The sequence below is a fragment of the Papio anubis genome, chromosome 15 (genome assembly GCF_008728515.1).
Source record: "Papio anubis isolate 15944 chromosome 15, Panubis1.0, whole genome shotgun sequence".
Lineage (NCBI taxonomy): Eukaryota > Metazoa > Chordata > Mammalia > Primates > Cercopithecidae > Papio > Papio anubis.
The window spans coordinates 11,842,555-11,865,270 of NC_044990.1; the positions used below are offsets into that span (position 1 = coordinate 11,842,555).

General features: G+C 41.4%; 1 long non-coding RNA gene across 1 annotated transcript in view; it reads left to right on the forward strand.

Moving 5' to 3' along the window:
- The window catches only part of LOC103879153, a 49,633-nt gene extending 32,589 nt beyond the window's left edge, over nt 1-17,044 (forward strand). Inside the window, exons 3-4 of the long non-coding RNA XR_002518281.2 lie at nt 7,877-8,710; nt 15,575-17,044. This is a non-coding gene — a long non-coding RNA (uncharacterized LOC103879153). The remainder of the gene's footprint in view (nt 1-7,876; nt 8,711-15,574) is intronic.
- The last annotated feature ends 5,672 nt before the right edge of the window (nt 17,045-22,716 follow it).

The window sequence follows — 22,716 nt, forward strand, 5'->3', positions numbered from 1 at the left end:
AATATGAATGACAATAGTATATTTTGGTTTTAGGTAATAATTGTTTGAGGAATTCAGAATTGACAGGGTGACAGTCCTAGGGGCTCAGGGCTGGCTACTATTATGATGGTCTAGAACAAGCTGGTCCAACTCATGGTCCGTGAGCTGCATGCAGCCCAGGATGGCTTCCAATGCGATCCAACACAAATTCATAACTGTTTTTAAACATTATGAATTTTTTTTTTTTTTTTTGAGATGGAGTCTCACTCTGTTGCCTAGGCTGGAGTGCAGTGGCATGATCTCAGCTTACTGTAACCTCTGCCTCCCAGGTTCAGGCGATCCTCCTGCCTCAGCCTCCCAAGTAGCTGGGATTACAGGCACACACCACCATGCCCAGCTAATTTTTGTATTTTTAGTAGAGATGGGGTTTTCCACGTTAGCCAGGCTAGTCTTGAAATCCTGACCTCAGGTGATCCACCTGCCTCAGCCTCCCAAAGTGCTGAGATTACAGGCATGAGCCACTACGCCCAGCCAGCATTATGAGATTTTCTTATGATTTTTTTTTTTTTTTTTTTAGCTCATCTGCTATCATTAGTGTTAGTGTATTTTATGTATGGCCCAACAAAATTCTTCTTCCAATGTGGCCCAGGGATGCTAAAAGATTGGACACCCCTGGTCTAGACATTCACTGTAATAAGTGGGTTCAGCCTTTTGACTGGGAAATTGGAAAAAATAATTTGTAAGGGAGCTATGAGAAAAACAAAATAAAACAAAATAAACCCTGACTTAGGCTTACTGAGAACAATTTTCTAGTCTTAGCATCAGCAAATTAAATTATCATACTCAAGCCACTTGAGTAATCCCTGGATATATGGAATCCAAATAGGTGAACTCAGCAGCGTTAGTTTACGAACGAACTCGAATCACTATCTAGGTCTGATTAATCAGATGACAATCAAATCTTAAATCAGATCAAATTATGCATGAATGAAAAAGAAGTTGATTGAATAGCTCACCTAAAGGCATAGTCACATTCTAGGGACCAGAAATAAATTTAATTAAGCCTAAAGGAAATCAGGATATGAAAAAATTTTCTTTTGAATTTTTTTTTTTTTTTTTTTTGAGCCAGAGTCTCACTCTGTTGCCCAGGCTGGAGTACAGTGGCATGATCTCGGCTCACTGCAACCTCTGTCTCCCGAGTTCAAGCAATTCTCCTGCCTCAGCCTCCTGAGTAGCTGGGACTACAGGCACCCGCCACCACGCCCAGCTAATTTTTGTATTTTTAGTAAAGACAAGGTTTCACCATGTTGGCCAGTTTGGTCTCGAACTCCTGACCTCAGCTGAAATGGAAAATAAAAATCTCAGTCAGTGATTTATTGGATTCCATCCATAAACTGTTGATAAAAGCTAACATGAATTTTGTCTGATTGGGTTTTCTTTCTACCTACTACATAGCATTTTCCATAATATTATGCTATAGTATTATTTCTCATATTATGCTATACTATTATTTTTCATAATATTATGCTATTAATAGAGGATTCCTAACCAGTAGTTTCTTGTGTTGAGCATCCTGACTTCAGATAGCAGGGAAGTTTGTCTTAGGGAACTGATCTGTAAACCATTAATATGAATGACAATAGCATATTTTGGTTTTAGGTAATAATTGTTTGAGGAATTCAGGGAAGTATATCTCTAAGCAGGCGGCTGAATTGGACACAACAGAAAGATGTGGTTCTCGAATTTGCTATGGCTAATTACAATAGTTTTTGGAACACAAGGACAATTATTTATTGGCATCTGGTGCTTGCATCGTTGTATAAACAGGCCACCTAGAGACCAACCAAATCTTTTCTTTGTATCTATTGAAGCATGCATGCATGCACATGGCTATTGTCTCTGGTGCCAGTGGACCCAAACACAAGAATATTCCTCCTAAATCTTGCCAAGATTTTTAATGGAACTACAGTACTTACAAAATAAGACTATATAAGGCAGCTGTGCCTTATGTTGTGTTAACTTTTAAAAATTTAGTGTCAATCTCTAGTGTTTTCCTTTGGGGCTAGTTACTGTTGAAATGTATAGTACTCATGGACAGAGGTAAATGTGTCCAGGGCATCTTTCTCTAGAGGGTACAACTCTGGACTGTCAAACTTGAGTCCAGAGTCTTGAGTGCAACAGTCACGATTGACCTGTCCTCATCTCTTCCCCTAACCGTGCTGGGAGAGTCTCTGCTTGAGATTTCACGAGGGCAACAATAGAATTCGTTGAGGATGATTAAAATCATGTTATAGATTAGAATGAACACTATACGGTTATTTTACAGATAACTCTAGTGTGCTTATGTGAAATATAGTCCCTCAATGTGGGGGCCTTATGGAGCCCAGTTTCAAAATTTTTAGATTTTTAACTTTTGGGGGATAATAGAGTTAGCAGCTTCTCTGTATGGGCAAGAATGGGGGTTTCCTTGGAGCATATCTTTTTTAAAAAATTCTGCTAAAATAGACATAAAATAAAAGTTATCATTTTAACCATTGTTGAATGCACAATTTAGTGGCATTAAGTGCATTCATCATGTTGTGCCACCATCACCACCATCCATTTCCAGAACTTTCATCATTCCAAATCAAAGCTCTGTACTTATTAAATGCTAATGTCCCATTTCCTATCCTCTGCCCCCAGGCCCTGGTAACCACCACTCTATTTTCTGTCTTTATGAATTTGACTACTCTAGGTACTTCATGTAATAGAATTATATAATATTTACCCTTTTGTGTCTCATTTATTTCACATAGCATAATGTCCTCAAGGTTCAGCTTCATCCATGTTATAACATGTGTCAAAATTCCCTTCTCTTTAAGGCAGGAATAACAGTTGCATAGTGAGTATATGCCAAATCCTGTGTTCCATTAATCCATTGATGGACACTTGGGTCGCTTCTGCCTCTTGGCTATTGTGAATATAATGCTGCCGGAAACATGGGTGGACAAGTATCTCTTTGAGACCCTGCTTTCAATTCCTTTGTGTGTATACCTAGAAGTGGAATGACTGGATCATAGGTAATTCTATGTTTAATTTTTTGAGGACGTGCCGTACTGTTTCTACAGTGCCTGTGGCATTGTATATTTGGAGCATATCTTTTTTTTTTTTTTTTTTTTTTTTTTGAGATGGCGCTTCGCTCTGTCACCCAGGCTGGCATGCAGTGGCACAATCTCAGCTCACTGCAACCTCTTCCTCCTGGGTTCACGTGATTCTCGTGCCTCAGCCTCCCAAGTAACTGAGATTGTAGGAGTGCGCCACCACACCCGGTTAATTTTTTGTATTTTTAAGACGGGGTTTCACCCTGTTGATCAGGCTGGTCTTGAACTCCTGACCTCAGATGATCCACCTGCCTTGGCCTCCCAAAGTGCTGGGATTATAGGCATGAGTGACTGCACCCAGCCTGTAGTATATCTTTTGTGATGCAACCTCTTTTTTGTTATAAAACTGTGAGGCAAGCAGGCCTTCTGCCCTGGGGAAAAGTCACTGGACATTTCATTGATCTCAGCAGTGCCTTTTCTCTGGTTTTCAGTCCAGGGATGAATTGCCATGGGAAGTTCAGGCTTCGTCAACGTGAAGAGGTCTATATCTCAGTCCCTGTCAAGTTGGTAACACATCAGTGCATTGCTATTTGTGTTATCCATTGGTGTTTTCACAAACAGTTAGTCGCCCCACTGGAGAGAAGGGGGAACATCACGACACTGCCTGCTCTACCCCCTGAAACCCCCTCTGTGGCCATGGAGCCCCAGAGAGTAACTGTTAGATGTTCCTGCCTCTCTTCCTGTGGGTATAAAAGAGCTGGCATAATAAACATAAATATAATAAACAATTTCTTAATAGAAAATAGTACGCCAACATCAATTCCATTTCAGCGGAAGAAATGCTTTGCCACTCATGACAGCAATGCTTTGGCTATGGAAAATAATAGGATGCCTCACACTGTATTCAGAATCCTGTTAAAACAAAGGATGCCACTGTGGAGAAAACATTAGAGAAGGGATTTCTATTCATATGTAGATCTTCTTTTAAAATTGAGAACCATTTTATCTCTCTTAAATGAAGTTTCCCATCACCCACCAACCCTTGCACAGCCCCTGGAGTCCCATAATGTAGTTTTCTACATGAGTGATTAGTTTCTTTGTCTATGCAGATTTGGGGGAATTGTCATTTTCTGCCTAAGAAATAAAAGAAAATTTGACTCAGAAGATTAAAAACACATTCTTGCCTCTTTAATTACAAAGATTAAAAGCACTGGGCCTCATCCGAACAATAAACTTAGAGTATAAAATACATGTTTGTTCTGATGGTTAGTGAGGTTGAGAGAGCACATTTCATCTGCCCCAAACCTCACTGAAGAGAGCCTTGCAGGGGCTGGGCAGTGACACCCACACATGCCACATGCCCTGTGTTGTCTACTGCGTATGCAGGGACAATGACGCTTAACTCCACAGCCAGCCACTCATAAACGTCAAGAGGCACTTGGCTTGAGCTATTTAAGGGAAACAAATATAGAACAGTAAACCTATTTTTTGGTGTTTGTGTTTGTGTTTCATTGTCCTCAGATGAACAAGAAAACACTTCTTTTCCACAGGTCTTGGCAAATGAAATGATCAAGAAGGAAAATGTGTCCCCCATGTGATCAAAAGCAGAGGAAACTGCTAGCTAAATTTAAGATGCTATATAGCGTAACAACACTAAAAATAGTTCTTTATCAGTCCAATTGCCCTGGATCATTGAGGATCTCTGTATAGTTATTGAATTATCTAGGTTCTGGAGACGGTTAATTTTATGTGTCGCCTTAGAGGTACTTTTGAATGAGATTATCATTTAATTCAGTGAACTTTAGGTCCAGCAGATTGCCCTCCACAGTGGGGGTGGGCCTCATTCAACCAGCTACAGTCCTGAATAGAACAAGACCTGCCTCTCCCAGAGAGAGGGACTTCTCCAGCAGGCTGCCTTTGGACTCCATGTGCTCCGCAGCTCTCCTGCTGGGTCTCCAGTGCTGCTGCCCACACTGCAGATGGTGGGCTTGTCAGCTCCCACAATTGCATGAGCCAGTTCCTTGTAATAAATTTCTCTCTCTGGCCTGTGTGTGTGTGTGTTGTGTGTTTCAGTTAATGTGTGTGTTATGTGTGTGTGCATGTGTGTGTGTCTGTGTTTCTGTGTGTGTGTTGTGAGGTGTGTCTGTGTGTGTGTACGTGTGTTTGTGTGTGGTGTGTGTGTATCTGTGTGTTGTGTGTGTATGTGTGTGTGTGTTGTGTTTGTATATGTGTGTGTGTGTTTGTGTGTACAGTGTGTGTATCTTTGTGTGTTGTGTGTTTGTGTGTTGTGTGTATGTGTGTGTCTGTGTGTGTGTGTGTACGGTGTGTGTATCTGTATGTGTTATGTGTGTTTCTGTGAGTGTGTGTTGTGTGTGTGTATGTGTGTGTCTGTGTGCGTTTGTGTGTGTGTGCTGTGTGTGTATACCGTTGGCTTAATCTGTGTGTGTGTTAATGCGGTGTGTATCTGTATGTGTTATGTGTGTTTCTGTGTGTGTTGTGTGTGTGCGTTTGTGTGTGTGTGTGCTGTGTGTGTATGGGTGTGTCTGTGTGTGTGTCGGTGTGTGTATCTGTATGTGTTATGTGTGTTTCTGTGTGTGGTTGTGTGTGTCGTATGTGTGTGTCCGTGTGCGTTTCTGTGTATTATTATTATTGCTGTGTGTGTATGTGGGGTGTGTCTATGAACTTTCTGTGTGAGTGTGTGCTGTGTGTGTATGGGTGTGTCTGTGTGCGTTTCTGTGTGTGTGTGTGTGTGTGTGTATGGGTGTGTCTGTGTGCGTTTCTGTGTGTGCTGTGTGTGTATGGGTGTGTCTGTGCGTTTCTGTATTATTATTATTGCTGTGTGTAGTAATATGCGATTGTATTGTATCTGCATGGTATGTGTTTTTCTGTGTGTGTGTGTGTATGTGTATGTCTGTGTGTTTGTATTATGCGGTGTGTGTATCTGTGTGTGTTGTGTGTGTTTCTGTGTGTGTGTGCTGTGTGTGTGTGTGTGTGTCTGTGTACGTTTCTGTGTGTGTGTTTGTGTGTGTGTGTGTGTCTGTGTGTGTGTTTCTGTGTGTGTGTGTGCTGTGTATGTGTGTGTGTCTGTGTGTGTGTTTGTGTGCGGTGTGTGTATCTGTATGTGTTATGTGTGTTTCTGTATTATTATTGTTAATAACTGTGTGTGCATATGTATTGTGTCTATTAATGCGTTCTGTGTGTGTGTGTGCTGTGTGTGTATGTGTGTGTATGTGTGTTTGTGTGTACGGTGTGTGTATCTGTGTTATGTGTGTTTGAGTGTGTGTTGTGTGTGTGCGTATGTGTGTGTGTGTGTGTGCTGTGTGTGTATGTGTGTGTCTGTGTTTTGTGTGTGTCTGTTTGTGTGTGTGTGTGCGTTTCTGTGTGTGTGTATGTGTGTGTGTGTTTGTGTGTCTGGTGTGTGTATCTGTATGTGTTATGTGTGTTTCTGAGTGTTTGTGTTTCTGTGTGTGTTGTGTGTGCATATGTGTGTGTCTGTGTGCTGCGTTTCTGTGTGTGTGTGTGCTGTGTGTGTGTATGTGTGTCTGTGTGTTTTGTGTGTGCTGTGATTGTGTGTATCTGTATGTGTTATGTGTGTTTCTGTGAGTGTGTGTTGTGTGTGTTTCTGTGAGTGTGTGTTGTGTGTGTGTGTATGTGTGTGTGTTTGTGTGTACGGTGTGTGTATCTGTGTGATGTGTTGTGTTTCTGTGAGTGTGTGTTGTGCTGTGTGCGTATGTGTGTGTCTGTGTGCGTTTGTGTGTGTGTGTGTGCTGTGTGTGTATGGGTGTGTCTGTGTGCGTTTCTCTGTGTGTGCTGTGTGTGTATGGATGTGTCTGTGATGTTTGTGTGTACGGTGTGTGTATCTGTATGTGTTATGTGTGTTTCTGTGAGTGTGTTGTGTGTGTTTCTGAGTGTGTGTTGTGTGTGTATGTGGGTGTGTCTGTGTGTGTTTGTGTGTACGGTGCGTGTATCTGTGTGTGTTATGTGGTGTTTCTGTGAGTGTGTGTTGTGTGTGTTGCGTATGTGTGTGTCTGTGTGCGTTTCTGTGTGTGTGTGCTGTGTGTGTGTATGGGTGTGTCTGTGTGCGTTTCTCTGTGTGTTATTATTAATTGCTGTGTATTATTGTATGGGTGTGTCTGTGTGTTTGTGTGTGCGGTGTGTGTATCTGTATGTGTTATGTGTGTTTCTGTGAGTGTGTGTTGTGTGTGTGTGTGTATGGGTGTGTCTGTGTGCGTTTCTGTGTGTGTGTGTGCTGTGTGTGTATGGGTGTGTGTGTGTGCGTTTCTGTGAGTGTATGTTGTGTGTGTGCATATGTGTGTGTCTGTGTGCATTTCTGTGTGTGTGCTGTGTAGTATGTGTAGTATCTGGTATCGTTTCTGTGTGTGCACAATATTGTGTATGTGTGTGTGTGTCTATGCGTTTCTGTGTGTATTGTGCTGTGTGTATGCATTGTGTGTCTCTGTAGTTTCTGTGTGTGTGTGTGTGTATTGCTGTGTGTGTATAGGTGTCTGTGTGCGTTTCTGTGTGTGTTGTGTGCTTCGTATTATGTGTGTGTGTCTGTGTCGTTTCTATTATTATTATTATAGCTGTGTGTGTATGGGTGTGTATGCACACACATAGACATCCTCTTGGTTCTGTTTCTCTGGAGACTTGTGACTAATAGAGCTCCTTTCCTAGATTTACATTTCCTTTCTTCGCTGAATTCATACATTTGTAAGGTGAACTCAGATTACTGTTTTGCTTTCTTTTTTCTTTAGTGGGAAATTAAGACAATTTATTCTATATAGCTATTAAAAAATAGATGTCATCTTCTATTTCAGTTGGGCTTCCAGCAAGAAAGGGAATTGTACTTAAAAGAGTTTAACCCAAAAGTGACTATTTACAGAAGTGTAGGCAGAATGAAGGGAATTCACCAGGCAAGATCCTCAAGGAACTGGCACCAACAGGAAGCTGTTACCACCTGGAGGCCTGAAGCAGCGAGGAGAAAAAACCATTTGATCTCAGCGCCCAGGAGGGCTGGAGTCCTGGAGGGACCACCCGGCAGGGGCTGTCACTGAAGAAGGAGGTAGCCATAGTCAGCATATGCCTGAAACAAGGAGCAGTGGGAGAAACAGCCTGATGGTTTTCTCATCCCATGCTCTGATCTCCCATTGGCTGAACCCAACCAGATGTCATGGCCAAGAGCGGGAAGTTGCTGGGCAGAGAGGCCAGCCTCCTGGGCACACAGTAGGCCAGAAGGACTGGATCTGTGTATGAAAACACAATAGCTGGCACTCATGAGAGAAGCCCCAGAGATTTTGCTAGGCACTAAGAATAGTCACCCTTCACCTCCAATGAACCTCCCCAGCTTTGAAGACTGTGTGGACACAGAGCCTGGATGACACTTGCTGCCCTGCCCATGTGACTGACACAGCTTCCTCTCGCTCCATCCCCACTGCCAAGCAGCAGACGAACAGCACCAGACTGACCAGGCCCTCTTAGGCCATCACAGCCCTGTGACTACTGGACATCTTTTTATCTGTCATTTTATTTCAAGGTGGTGACACATATAGCCATGTGGAAGCTGAACGAAAACCTCTCTGAAGTGATTTTGAAGGATACAAAAATTGATAAAAATCAGTCAACTTTTCGTAAAGCTTTTAGGAAGAATGCACGTAAGTAAAAATTCCAGTATTCTAGTCAAACAATGAAGCTCACTTTATTTGTCAAAAGAGTCTCCTACAGTAGCCATCTAGTGTTTTTAGAATGATTTGTATCAGGGTGGCCCACTAGGTCTACAACTGGATGACCTGGAAAACCAGTTTTACAAGAACAGAACAGATACAAGAGGCAAGAAGAAGAAAAGGTGGTGAGGCCACAGGGTGAGGGAAATGAGGGGCCTTGGCCCACGTTTAAGGAGGCACTCGCTTTCAGGGTTGCGCAAGTGTAGAGCTGGCACTGAGAGTCCGTGCCTCCTTAAATTTTGCACCCTAGGTGCGGATACCTCCCCTGCTTCTCCCTGGTCCTGCCCCTGCTGATTTGTCCTCTTTTAAAGAAAGCACCACCCAGCACTGTGCACCAGTGCATCCTTTCTCAATCCTGGAAGGTTGCCCTTTTAGAGAGGCTTCCATGTGATTTCACTCACCGATGTAAAATAAACTCTTAAAAAGAAATGAGTTTTCTAGAACAGCCATGGGTGATGAGATGGGATAGACAGGCATCCGGCCTGTTGGCAGAGCATGGGGGAAGAGCTAGAAAAGGCGTCCAAAACTTGAGTCTGATCCTGAGGCACCAAGCATTTAACTGCGAACAAAGCAAACAGCCAGGGCGAGCAAGTGCAAAGGAGCGAAATCCTGATTCTTTACACCACTATTAGAAATGCTTCCATTCACGCATTCTTTTGGGTAAAAGCATCTCATTTTCTAAAAAAAGACACTCCTTACGTTGCAGAAGGGTGGATGGTACAGTTAAATTGTTAACTTTATCTGATGAGTTAGTTGTTGAGGTCATTTTCTGTAAAAGAGGAGGTGGGAACTGATGAAGCTACACGTCATAGTCTTCACAATATTTTTTCCCTAAGTCAAGCCCTGAATTCCAGTGGCCCCAACTATGAGCTTGTGGATTGAGGGCGAGATAGATCCGGTTGGCCTAGCTCATTGCTTAACGTAGGATTCCATTTGTAGAGCTCAGAGAGGCTGAAGAAACTGTGAAGGAATATTGAGATGAAACAATGCTGAATGTATCTATTCAGTCTCATGGTTATTCCCAGTCACATAATATAAATAATGTACTGGAAAGATGTTTGCAAAGACATTCTAAGACAGTTGCTAAATGTTGGCTTTCTGACTTCAGTCTTTTGATCCATTCTTACAGATTTTTAGGTAGTTGGTCTTGCACACGTGATGGTTAGATGGATTGCTCCTTCACTTACACAGAAATACGTGGTCCTCACAGTTGGGCAACAGATGGCTGAAGTTGACAAAACCACTAAGAAAACATAATCAATGTGTTAAAACAAAGTTCACTGCTAACGTTGAACGCTTTCTTTCATGTTTTGATTCATAAGGTAACAGTGCTCTAATCTGGAAAAAGAAAACACTGAAAATCATTTAAAAAGCACTAATGCCCCATTTAGCTGTTCAGAGCAGTTTCTGTTTTTGGATTAAAAGGAGGTAAGTCATGCTTACTTCTGAGGAAGTGGTTACACGTGCAACCTTGAGGGAAAAAAAGTCACCAATGTGAATGGCATCGCACCGCATCACTGTGAAGAAAATAGAATTGTTTTAATAAAGTCTTGTGGTTAAAAATTTGTTAGACAAAATGGTATTAATGAAGAGTGTGGAAAAGAATTGAGAAGTAACTATGTTTTACATGAAAATTATTCAGTTACTTAGGCAAGCAAATCTCTCAACTTCCATATGACATTCTCCAAATGTAAAGGGAAAATTTACATTCGTATGTCTGCTGACATTATATATGTGTGCGTGTGTGTGTGTGTCTGTGTCTGTCTGTGTATATAAGGAAGCAGCATGGAGAAGAAAACAGTTCTGGGTAAATGAAATGATTAATACAAAATTATATATATACATACACATATCAGATACCACTTCCCTGCTGAATTACAATGTCTCAGGAATTATAGGAATAGGAAATCTAGGTAGAAAATCTAGGTACAAAATAATTTCCTGACATTGACATCACTGCCAATTCATTTGCTTATTTACATTTAATTAATTGAAGTAAGTCTTTGAAAAAAGTTTTTAAAAAAGCCCTTTGTTCTGTGCCCACATCCATTTGAGTCTGCAATGGGATGGTCAGAAGGCCCCGGGTGAGATGACCCTGCTGCGGTTCACAGAAGCACACACGCATGTCTGTCATCATCTCTGTTCGACAGCTTCCCTGGCTCCCCTATGACTGCAAGTATTTCTATCATGATAGAGAAGGCGCAGAGCAGGGCATGTTACGACCTGGGAGTCCTGACTGGGAGGCATGGGGCAGCACTAGCAATGCCTGCGGGAAGAGCTGCCTCTAGGTACCTCAGGCCTGCGTGGCAGGTTGTGTTTTCAGAAATTGAATTGTGACAGCATTTACCTGGGAATTCCAAGGGAGGAAAGGATCACATCACCTCTGAGTTCCTTAACATGAAAGTGACTCTCACCATCCAGAGTAAGGAAATAGAAGGCCACCATAAAGTGACACAGAAGTGTGACAATGAGGGAGAGGAAAGCAATGAAAATAATTCCAGAGAAACCGAAATTCTTCCATACGGCATCCAGTCTTTCTAAAAGTGTAAAGATCCTGTAATTTCAGTGTCCTCTGTAAATAACCCTCAGGTTCTTAAAGATCATACACGAGTCAGTGTCGTGAACTGTGGTCCATGTTTCTCTTATTTTTGCTTGTCTTCTAATAATAGTATTAAGTAACTCTGAAACATCTTTACTGAGAAGGAGAGCACAGTGACCTTAATTTGAATCATTTAGGTATATTATAAGGCAGCTATGCTATTTAGGTCATATGAGATAATTTCCTATGATACAGCAATGATAACAGTGACATGCATTGAATGCTTAATCTATGTCAGACAGTCTTATGTGCACCAATTATGTTAACTAGTTTAATTAAAGAGAAGGAACAAGCATCACAGAAAATACAAGTTTTACTGTTGGCAGAGTTTATGTTTATCTTATTAGATTTAATAATTCCAGAGGCCGGGCATGGTGGCTTACACCTGTAATCCCAGCACTTTGGGAGGCGAAGGTGGGCGGATCACGAGGTCAGAAGTTTGAGATCATCCTGGTTAACATGGTAAAACCCCGTCTCTACCAAAAATACAAAAATTAGCCTGGCGTGGTGGCGGGTGCCTGTAGTCCCAGCTACTCGGGAGGCTGAGACAGGAAAATGGCGTGAACCCGGGAGGCGGAGCTTGCAGTGAGCCAAGATTGCACCACTGCACTCCAGCCTGGGTGACAGAGTGAGACTCCATTTCAAAAAAAAAAAAAAAATTCCAGATAAAATAATAAAGTAAACATAAACTATTTGTAGTCCCATAGATCACAGGTGACACAAAGGAGTAAGATATTTGTAATGTCAAAACCTGACCAGAGATTAATATCTGGAATATACCAAGAAGCTTGCTGTCGCATATCAACAACAACAAGATACCCCACCAGAAAAATGGTCAATGTAAAGGAGAGGCAGTTTACAGAAAACACTCTGTGTGAATAAACATATGAAGAGATGCTCAAAAGCATTATTAATAAGAGCAATGCAATTCAATGATGAAATATCCCTTCGTACCCATTAACTTGGTCATAGTCAGAGAGCTGGCTGATGCCTCCTGTTGGAAAGGGTGTGAGGTTTGGCACCCCTCTGCCTGCTGGTGAGAGAGTAGACTGGGACAGACAGCTGGGAGGTAGTGACACCACTCAGTCCAGCTAAGTGGAGCCATTCCACCCTAGGGTGCTCCTTGGGATATTCTCACTATAGGCTTATAAGGGAACATGTGCAAGGGTGTTGGGTGCAAGCTGTCGGCGGCAACAGGTTGTGGAGGCAATCTGATGTCCACCATCAGGTTGGGTAGAAGGTGAGGGGTGAGCAACCATGGAAAACCAAGCCATGGTTAGAAGTAATAGATTCAATTTCCATATAGCAACATGGATCGACCTTAAAATTATAGTGCTGCCTCAAAAGCAGTAAGAAGCAGTTTGAGATATGTATCGTATTTCCATTTATATAAATTAAAAATAAATCTACACAAAACAACAAATGCACATTTCAAAGGAATTCATGCCCAGAATTTTTTAAAGCACACTGGAATGTTTGATGAGGGGAGGGGAAAGGGACTGGTTGCAAGGATAAAAAGGAATAAACAAGTAGGTAAAACAAAAGGGAAAAATACCTGTGGCGTCTCAACTCAATTCCATTCAATAAACATTTCTTAAGGCTCCACTATTTCCAGACACTTTATTTGAATATGTTCTTTCCTGTGGTATATGAGTCCAATTTGATTTATGAACACAAGATAATGACACTTTATAACTTTAGATAGAAAATTGCATGTGTCACAAGAACAGAGAGAAAAATAAAAATTAATTGCTGGAGAAAAGTATTTTCTAAGTGCTTAGATGATAGGATAAACTGATATATAATAAATGAGATGCTATCTTCAATGTAGCTTTTATCTCATGGGATGCTGGAAACCATTAAAAACCAAGAAATATAATTAAAAATAAGCTGTAACATAAAATAATGTGATGGATTTGGAGAAGATTAAATGTTATTTATTTGTACAGTTAACCTTCTATGGAAAATAAAACTTTAGAGGTATCCTTAGATATTTCTGTTTATTAGTCCCTAGTTACTATGAACTCCACACGTTCTAATAAAACTTAATTATTAGGCCCTCCCCTGCCCAAATCACTCATTAAACAAATATTTATTAAACCCCTACCATGTGCCAGATACTGGGCCTTAATGATGATTTTACACCATAGCTTCCAAATTCATATCTTTACCTGGGACTTCTTTGAATTCCAAACTCATAGCACAGTTATTACTGTTTGACTGTCTCAAAGGTATCACAAACCCAACACCTTCAAAACCAAATTCATGATTCATCCCCTATAACTACTGTTCTTCTTTCCGTTGTTTTCTCTGACAATGCCCCACTATTCATTCATCTGCTTGGCACAAGTCAGACACTAAGTGGTCATCTTTAGCATCTCTCTCTGCCACTTCTGTTAGCCAATCACTTCCCAAACTCTTGTTGGGTTTTTTTTTTAAATATATATTTCTTACATTTATCACTTTCTCCTATCTTCAGCCACCATCCCACTTGGAGCTACTGTCATTATCTCTTCTTTCTTTCTCTCTCTTTTTTTTTTTTTTGAGATAGTCTTGCTCTGTCGCCCAGACTGGAGTGCAGTGGCATGATCTCGGCTCACTGCAACCTCCACCTCCCAGGTTCAAGTGAGCCTCATGCCTCAGCCTCCTGAGTAGCTGGGATTACAGGTGTGTGCCACCATGCCTGGCTGATTCTTTTGTATTTTTAGTAGAGATGGAGTTTCACCATGATGGTCAGGCTGGTATTGAACTTCTGACCTCAAGCAATTCACCTGCCTCGGGCTCTGAAAGTGCTGGAATAATAGGCATGAGCCACTGTGCCCCGCCATCTATTTCTTGACAGGACTGTCTGGTTTGCCCAGCTCTCCTCCTCATTCTCTACACTGAAATCAACTCTGTTCATGCCATTCCTTGTTCCTCTTCCCCCCCTTAAAAATCAATGTCTCTTAAGTTGAAGAAAAATATCTTTAAGGTGACCAGTGATGCATCCATGGTGTGCTCCTCCCCATCTTCCTAGCATAATCTCATGCCACTCTCTCTCTTATTCTCTTTGCCCTTCCACACTGGCCTGTGAGTCTCCTGTATCATACTGCCTCCTGCCACAGGATCTTTGCATATGCTATTTTCCTAGCATCATCAGGATGCTCTCTCTCTCTCTCTTCTGCCTTTTTTCCTCTCTCTTTTTTTTTTGTATTGTTAATCCATTTGCTCATAAATATTTACTGAGGACCTACTACATGCCAGGCACTGATGTAGGTGCTAGAGATTCAGTGATGAAATAAACTCTCTTCATTCTTGAAGGTTTCACTTTGGTAGTGTGATCTTAGACTCTGGTGGATTAACTCGGATTCAGCTCAACATTCCAGTTTCGGGGGAGTTCGATCCCCCAAACTAGATCAGATGTCCTTGTTCCAAGTTCTCAGACCCCATGTGCTCCTTCCTAGTACTTATCACAGCTTGAACTTACTCATTTACTTGAAGGTTGATCTGAATGTCTGACTCACCCTTGGTCGGTAGGATTCGCTAGGGCACAGGCACTTCTGGGTTTCCTCATCACAGTATCCTCGGGCCTGTCACGGTGCCAGGTGCATAGATGTTTGATACAGTAAATATTTACGGATTGAATGAAATGTAAATAGAAAAATGGCCACTGCCCTGAGGCTATCCAGGGAAGATGACGGATGGATACACAAATGGCACGTCAGAGGAATGATGCTCAGAAGTGCTGTGTACACGAAAGCTGGAACAACACGTAAGGTCCCTGGTTTCTTTCTTTGTTTTTTGAAACAGGAAGACAAGTACATTTATATGCCGAGAGTGAACGACCAGTGGAGAGACAAAACAGATACAAGAGGGAAAGACGGTGCTGGGGGCAGCTTCCCTGGAGAGAGGGCGAGGAAGAGGTCTAGGGCCCTGTGGAGGGACAGCTGTGTGGCTGGCAATGGGCAAGGAGCTCTGCCTGGTGGCTTTGATGCCTTTGTGGAGTCTCAGGCTAGATCTTTACTGCCCAGTATGGTAGCTGCTCACCATATGTGACTACTGAGCACAAATGTGGCCAGTTGGCAGGAGACGTGCTCTAGGTGCAAAATGCACATCATGTTTTAAAGACTTGTACAAAAATGTCATATGTCGCATTAATAATTGTATGTATTAGTTACTTGTTGAAGTGATGATGCAATCTATTTTCATTTTTCCAGGCAGTGAATTATGTTCTATCAAGTTACCATGAACACTGAATTAGTGAATACTTACCCATCACTCCAAGAGGAAATACAAGGCTAGGTTCCTACAGCAAGCCTCTGTCACAACATTTTCATCAACTGATCAATATGTAACCTTGTTTTTCATGTTTCTGTTTAAAGACCCTTATTTAATCTATCTTGTTGATTTATTAACATTGAACTTACAACCAACAGTACTATAACTCATGCCAGAATGAAGCTTCTCCAACACATGTATTTTCTCCATAAGGTACATCACAGCCTTCTTGTGCTTACGAACCTTCACAGCTTAGGAATCCCGGACAGCACTTCAGCACTATGCTCAGAGACTAAAAAGGAGCACAAAAATGTGGAAAACATGGCACTACCTAGACTCTAAAAAGGACGCTTGCTTACAGCATGAGAGTTGAAACAAGAAGCAGAGCGCCGCCTTGCTGGACCTCGGCTGGGAGCATGCACGTTGGGTGACTCAAGCTTTTCACCACTCTGCATGTCAGCAAATGAACACAAAAATGATGCAGATATTGATTTTGGGGTTACAAATTCATTGAGTGGATGAATTTGCAAATACAGAATCAGTGGACAATGAATATTGACTGTACCTTGGGTTAAATGGAACATATTATAAGAAGTGATTTCATCTGTTTCTTTTTACATTTTAAAAATTCAGTTACTAGTAAATTTAAAGTTATATATGTGGCTCACTTTCTATTCCTACTGGACTGCCCTGGTCTAGATTATTATTGAGAGAGAGAATCAGAAATGGGTCAGACAGTCTTAAAGGGAATGAGGAGGGTAGTACTCCCTTAGACCGGAACACGCAAGTGCTTGCTCAGACCTGGCAACACTTCAATGCCCTTTGAAGCAACTTCCTAAAAAATGTCTAAGGCCACCCTTCTGGTGCCTGGGAACAGCCGAGGCTGCAGTGTTCTCTGGGTGGGGCTCGTTGAGACCTGATTGGACTGTTGCAGGTTCCATGGTTCTCCCCTTTGGGGCACTTTCCAAAACTCAATCCCATTCCGCACACAAGGGATTCGCCAGATGACTAAGGAACTCGGAGACTCACACCCGTGGGGCTATACTGGGGTACTACAGGAGAGCAGCCCCTCAGGTGAATCTCCTCTGCTGTCTGCCATGATATTTTTTTCTTGTATCATGTGGGATTGGGCCACCAGAATGATGCTAATTTGAGGTGACTCACTCACATTGGACCCAGGATCATGACTCTTCACAAGTACTGATTGGACGAGAAATGAGTACAAATAAATAAGTGCCTTTTCTCTACCCGTTGTTCTAAGTCTTCACTGATAAATCACTATACCTCACGTGAGCCCATGCATTTTATAATACATGAAAAATCACATTGTTTATATAGACAGGCTCCCTGAAAAAAAAGTAGTTGTCTGCTAGGCAGCCTTGGGGGAAGATGTGGAACAGCCATGGTGGGGGATAGAGGTGACTGGTCTGATAAGCACAAAAGGGCTGCAAGCAAGGTGGATGGGTTAGAGACAGAAACTGGGGCTCTGGCTGGATTTACAGAACTTTAGAACATTCGAGAATTAGGGAAGTCAGGGAAAACGTATTCTTATCCTACAAACTATCCTCTAAACTTCAAGTCAATTAATAACTGACTCCCAAGTCTAGCTCATTGACCTGGGCCAAGGTCATTCCAGCTTTGTTCCTAGAATCCTTCTGGATACTTCTGGAGTGAGAAGAGGCTGGGGTCTGTGCTCTGCCCATTCCTTCAGGTGTATTTCAGTGGTTCAGGAATTAATAGATAAGGTTCCTTTTGAGAAAAAGGAGTCTTTACCTAAAATCAAGTCTGAAAGGCATTGCCCTTGATCCCGTAAATAAAAATTGAGGAGGCTGAGGAGAGAAGGATTCCCAGGAGGGCTAGGGCTGGAGGTAGCAGTGGAGTTGTGTTGAGCTCAGCAAGATACCTCTTCTGGGGCATGCTGGCCCAGATTTAGAACAATCTCTGAATTAGGTGACTATCTCAAGTGTTTCCTACATGGGAAAGCACTTTAGGTTTAAAGTGTTCTAGATTCTCACTCACATTAAATTCTTGGAGATTCCCTCTTAATGTTGCTAGATGAATATTTTATAGATGTGAGACTACTGTATGCAGGAGATGGTATTTATATCAGATTTGATGAGCAAAAAAGAAAATTAAAATATGAAATTATCTGTTTTCCTTAGATGGCTACTTTAAAATACAGATTAATATGTTCTTCCAGTTTCTCGAGATTATTTCTTCTCTTGGACACATCTGTTCTTTCTTACCTCATTCCTTTTTTGTTTTGCAATATAACACAATTTAAGGCAATGCACTTGGAATCTAAGCTGCTAGAATGTTTGTACATACAGAGTAATCATCTTCATAGTTTTTATTCTATTTTTGGGTGTTTGTAGAAAAATATTTTTATTAAAATGAGTTTTAAGTTTCTTTATATTTTTATTTCAGTAAGTGGCTTTCCATAACAATTGCCCAAATAGTGAATGTGACAGAGTATATACTGTAAAAAATGTTTTATTTCTTATCAGGTTTAAAGTAAGTATCTCTATTGTCTTATCAGGTACAATTATGTTCTTTCTTATACTACAGGAAATTCCTCTCTCTACTGCACATAATTTTATGTACATGCATCTTTGGAAACTGTCATTCTATACCTTTTAAAGCAAACTCACTTATCCTTGCTGAATTATTATTATTTAATATATACATCACAGCCTTGATTTCTTGGTGCCTGTTTTCTAGGGAGACATAAAACAAATGTGACTCATACTCACCTTATTTGAACACATTATCTTTAAAAGTCACATTAAAATTAGTTTTGCCCCTTTTTTCATGAACTATGATTATTCTAAAATTCAGCTTGCCTCCTCTTGCCTTTGATGCTTCAGCCACTCCTGTTGATAGAATGCTCCCACCAAATGCAGTAAGAATAAGTTGCTCATTAATGCACACAACACTATCCGTTTTTTCCATACTGATACTCTATATTCTCTTTGTAACACGGTCTGATGTCTGATTAAGTTTCTGGTCAACTTTCTCTATTCAGCAGACGTTTTCATTAGGCTGCCTGTGATGATTCCTATGGCTTTCCCTAAGAGGTTTTGGTTAATTCCAAAGCTATTGGTACACATAAATGGCTTACATTTTTTTTTTTTTTTTTTTTTTACCCTGAAATAAACTTTCTTGACTTTGTGAATCTTGAATCTCATCAGGCAACATGCCAGTCAAGAGTCAGTTTCAATTTGTGTTCTCCACTCTTAATGATCTAAAACAACGATGCGGCTCTGGCAGATTCTGGTACTTCCTAGAACTTACCTGAGATGTCTGGCAGCATTTTATGTGTATCAACTTTGCAGTGCAGTGACCACCACCTTCACCCTATGATTTTTTTCATTCTGTTCTCTGACTTCTTCTGCAGCTGTTCACAACAGCAGCTTCTTGGCTATCTTGCAAACTTGTTGCAGATGTTTTCACTTCCTTTTTTTTTGAGATGATGAAACAAATAATCTAGAAAATTTGGAAAATATCAAAAGAACGAAGAAAAAATTAAAATAACTAATAATCTTACCACACGGAGAAAAGTACTTTGGTTTCAGGGATGGAGCCCACTGAGGGCGGACATTGGCATCTCCCTGCTGGGCATTACCAGTCCTTCACATGCCTTCACCAGCAGTGGGCAAGGTCTGGGAAGCAGGAACAGGGGAACATGCCTGGAACACTGGAAGCCGTGCAGTGACTACACCCAAGAGATGTGAGCACATGTGCAGATCCCTTTTGGAAGGACTCTTAAAGGGGAGTCGCAGATTCTGCATCTGCAGGTTGGAAGCAAGAACAGAAACTTTGGCATAGAAATGCCAGTGTGACAGCACAACTGTAGACTGGTAACATCTGCAATGTTCCAGTTACATATTTCTTCATCTCTTTCATATGTTCTTTATTAAAATTTGGATGCATTTTGTGTATGCTACTTTGTAACCTTCTCTTTTTCAATTAATAGTAATATTCTCCCATACTACTTGGTACCTTATTTTAAAAGGCTTAAGTTTATAAAGAAATTTTCAGAAAAAGGGAGTCCATCCTGTCAGTAGCCTCTCTGGACATAAATGACTTTGCATCACTAAAATTTGGTATACAGGGAAGATAAAACAGGAAGAGGAGAGGATATCTGCATACCTCTTTATCTGAAAGTAATTGACATTCATAATGAGTGAACACACAGCGACTGAGTTCCCATTCCTTAGACAGTGATGTAGGAAATGCAAAACATTTAACAACAGATTTTGCCTTAAGAAACTACAAATCTACTTTGGGATACAAGATTAGAATTTATAAAAAAATAAATAATGCAAGAGTTAAGTTGTACTAAATAGTAGCATAAAAATATTTCCATGGAAAATGCATGCTAATGAGTACTGCAGGCAGGAGTGAGTCACGAAATAATCACTGCTGGAAAGAACCTTTGGAATCATGTTGCCCAAACTTCTCATTTGCACCCCTAGGTTGGCACACATGACATTTGATTATTGTTTGCTGTCTCTCCTCCCCCATCCATGACCACCAGTACCCCCAACCCCTTGAGGGTAAGGGCTTGGCCTGGGCATTGCCGCAGGTCAGGGAAAAACTCATTTTAAGCACTCAGTAAAGTTTGTGGAAGTCACTATTTATCAATTCAACTAATGTCGTCAGGAAAGTCCTATGATACTTTGAAGATGTTTTCAGCTTGGATAACTGTGGGGATAGAAGTCACAAGAATGGACCTAGGGAAGCCAGAGGATAAACTGGTTTTGGAGTAAAATCATGACTGGCATCTTTATTAGTTCCCGGGGCCACCATAACAAAGTACCACAAATCGGGTGGCTGAAACAACAGAAGTTTATGCTCTCACAGTTCTAGAGGCTGGAATTCTGAAATCAAGGTGTCAGCAGGGCCTGCTCCCTCTGAGGTTCTGGGTAGACTCCTTTGTTGCCTTTGCCTGGCATCCGATGGCTCTTGGAAATCATTGGCGGTCCTCGGCTTGCAGCTGCACGGCTCCAATCTCTGCTTCCATCATCACATGGTCTTTTTCTCTGTGTGTCTGTCTCTTCTTCGCTCCTTATAAGGACAGCAGTCATATTGGATGAAGGGCCTAACTACTCCAGTATGACCTCATCTTAACAAATTACAACTGCAATGATCCGGTTTCCAAATATGGTCACATTCTGAGGTACTAAGGGTTAGGACTTCAACCTGTCGTTTGGAGAACAAAATCCGATCCATTACTATATTTTATCTTTCATCGTCTTTAAATCTCCCAACAATAGAGTATCCTGTTGAATTTTCCCTTCAGCCCTGTAAGGTTGCTATTACTATCTCCATTTTGCAGGTGAGACTCAGAGAGGTTGAGTAACTTTCTAGGGTTACACAGGAAGTTAAGCGATCGAGCCAGGAAGCAAAGCAGTCCACCAAGCACACGAGATCCTCATAACACACACTGGTCCATTTATTCAGTAGCTACCATGTCTCAGGCACCCTACAAGGGGTAGGAAAGGAAACAGAAAAATTCCTGCCTTCATGGAATATACATTCCCTTGAGGAAGACTATCACTAAACAAGATGAGTCGATTTGTGGCATGTGGACATTGATAAGTGCAATGGATAAAAATAAGGCAGGAAAGAGCAACAGAAAGTATTGGAGTGAGAGATTGCAATTTTAGGTTGGGAATGCCGCTCCCTCTCCCCCGAGAAGGTTAGGAACAGATTGCCTGAGGGCAAAGGCAGAGCGGGAAGACCAGTGAGGAGGGACAGCACTGCAGTGACCAGCAGAGAGGGCGTGGTGGCTTGGACCAGGGTATTGGCGGGGGAGGTGGTGATAAGTGCTTGGATTCTGGATATTTTTTGAATGTAGAGTCAAAAAGATTTCATGAGTGATTGCATATGTGGTCTGAGAAGTAAAAAGGCAAGGACGACTGGGAGACTTTTGGCCTAAGCTACTGGAAGAAGGGAATGGCTACCATCTGGGTTGGAGATAAAATGGGTTTTGAAGGAACTCTCAGGAGCTCAGTTGGGGACATGTAAAAATGGAGATGGGAGAGAGGAATCAAGCACCTCCATCCATGTGGCCAGGCTGCGTTCTGTTACTTCAGAGAGGCTCATAGAGGTGAAACTATCGGCAGTGGAGAAGGTTGCCTAGCTGCCCTTGGGAGGCTAAGTTGGTGTTGAAGAAGAAGATGGGGTTGTCATTTGCGTCACTGGTAGAGCTTATACTTTGGGCTTCACTTTATTTGTCTCCGTCTAACACCTTTCTCAGTTGCCAGACACGTAACAGGTATTTCATAAATATTTGCTGAATGAATGATGGGTTTTACAGAAAGAGAACTAAAAGATGTAACGTAGGGAGACCCCATTTCCACAAAAATGAAAACAAAAATAAAATGCAAAAAATTAGCCTGGTGTGGTGGCATACACCTGTAGTTCCAGCTACCCAGGAGGCTGTGGCAGGAGAACGTCTTGAGCTGAGGAATTCAAGGTTATAGTGAACTAGGACTGGGCTGCTGCACTCCAGCCTGGGCAACTAAGCAAGACCGAGTCTCTAAAAATAATAATAATGATAATGATAATTGGCCAGGTGTGGTGGCAAGTTCCTGTGGTCCCAGTTACTCCATACCCTACACTCCAGCCCAGGTGACAGCTTTGGCTGCATTTAGAACTGCTCACATAGTTGTGTTAACAGTCAGTAGCAAACTTTATAATTTTAAATCATCATATAGTTTTTCATGCTGGGCACACCTCACACTTATCCAATTTAGCAAATATTTATTAAGACTAATTAGTTTCTTTTTTCTTATACATTATATTTCTGCTATGTTCATTTAGGTATTTAAAGCCACTTTCAAAAACCTGTTAATTTACTAATGAGATTCCAAGTGGGATCCATATCAGAGACTAGAAAATCTAGGCTAAAAAATTCTGGCAATAAGTGTGAGTCATCTGGATTTGACATAGTGGAGAAAATGTAGGTATATGGAAATGTCATGTTGGAAAATGAGCATGTTGGGTAGTTTCTTTTAAAGCAAAGTTGCCAAACACAGGGGTGGTAATTATATAGTAACAAACATCTGGAAAA